Consider the following 1,331-nt stretch of genomic DNA (forward strand, 5'->3'; position numbering starts at 1 on the left):
GTTATTCCTGTGATTACATTATGTTACATGACAAAAGTAATTTTCTGGATGTTGATTAAGGTTACTAATGAGTTGACCTTAAGATAGGGATAGGGAGACTATCCAGGTGCACCTGATCTAATCACCTGAGCCCTTTAAAAGAAGAGTTTTCTCTGGCTGGTCACAGAAGAGGAAGTTAGAGAGATCTGAATCCTGAGAAAGATTACACCTACAATTATTGGCTTTGAAGATGAAGAAGGGGGGCTGTGAGCTGAGGAATGCAGGTAGTTTCCAGATAGCCAGAAAGAAAATGAGATCTCAGTCCTACATGCCCAAGGAACCGAATCCTGCCAACAGGCTGAATAAGCTTGGAAGCAGATTCTTGTCCAGAACCTTTAGATAAGAGCCCTGCCCAGCTGACTCCTGGAGTTTGGCCTTGTGATATTCCATGCAGAGAGTACTGCCAGGACCACTCAGCTTTCTGACCTGCCAAACCGTGAGACAATAAATTGATGGTGTTTCAACTGCTAAGTTTGTGGTAATTTGCTATGCAGCCATAGAAAATGAATACAATAGATAACACAGGATTTGGGCTTGTAGTAAGTTTTATGCATTTTCTGCTATTCTTCTTCCCCCCAGTTTTACTGAGATATAATTGACATACAGCACTATATGTAAGTTTAAGGTGTACTGTATAATAACTTGACATATATGCATTGTGAATGGTTGCTACAATAAGTTTGGTTAACATCTGTCACCTCATATAGTTACAAACATTTTGTGATTTTCCTTGTGATGAGAACTCTTAGGATCTGCTCTCTTAGTAACTTTCAGATATACCATACAGCAATGTTAACTGTAGTCATCATGTACAATGCATTCCCAGGACTTACTTATCTTGTACGTGCAAGTTTGTACCTTTTGACCACCTTCACCCAATTTCCCCACCTCCCACTCCCTTCCTCTGGTAACCACAAGCCTGTTCCCTTTTTCTATGAATTTTTTTTAGGATGTTGCGTGTCATCCTTGTGCAGGGGTCATGTTAATGTTCTCTGTATCATTCTAGTTTTAGTATATGTGCTGCTGAAGTGAGCATCCTGCTACCTTACCAAGGCTCCAAATCAGGGTGCCTGGGTGGCTCAGTCGGTTGAGCGTCTGCTTTTGGCTCAGGGTCCTGGGATCAAGCCCCGTGTCAGGTTCCTTCCTGGGCGGGGAGTCTGCTTCTCCCTCTCCCTCTGTCTCTCCCCACTGGCTTGTGCTCTCTCTCTCTCACTCACTCACTCTCTCTCTCAAATGCATAAAATCTTTTTTTTTTTTAAAGGCTCCAAATCAGGAAGGAAGGTTTTCCAGTA

At 42.5% G+C, this 1,331-nt stretch overlaps 1 non-coding gene across 1 annotated transcript; it reads right to left on the reverse strand.

Annotated features, from left to right (window-relative positions):
- Positions 1-973: 973 nt before the first annotated feature.
- Positions 974-1,075, reverse strand: LOC123326970. The gene has a single exon (XR_006541446.1). It is a non-coding gene; the product is annotated as a U6 spliceosomal RNA (small nuclear RNA).
- Between the last annotated feature and the right edge of the window lie 256 nt (positions 1,076-1,331).

This window comes from Neomonachus schauinslandi, chromosome 1, assembly GCF_002201575.2.
Source record: "Neomonachus schauinslandi chromosome 1, ASM220157v2, whole genome shotgun sequence".
Lineage (NCBI taxonomy): Eukaryota > Metazoa > Chordata > Mammalia > Carnivora > Phocidae > Neomonachus > Neomonachus schauinslandi.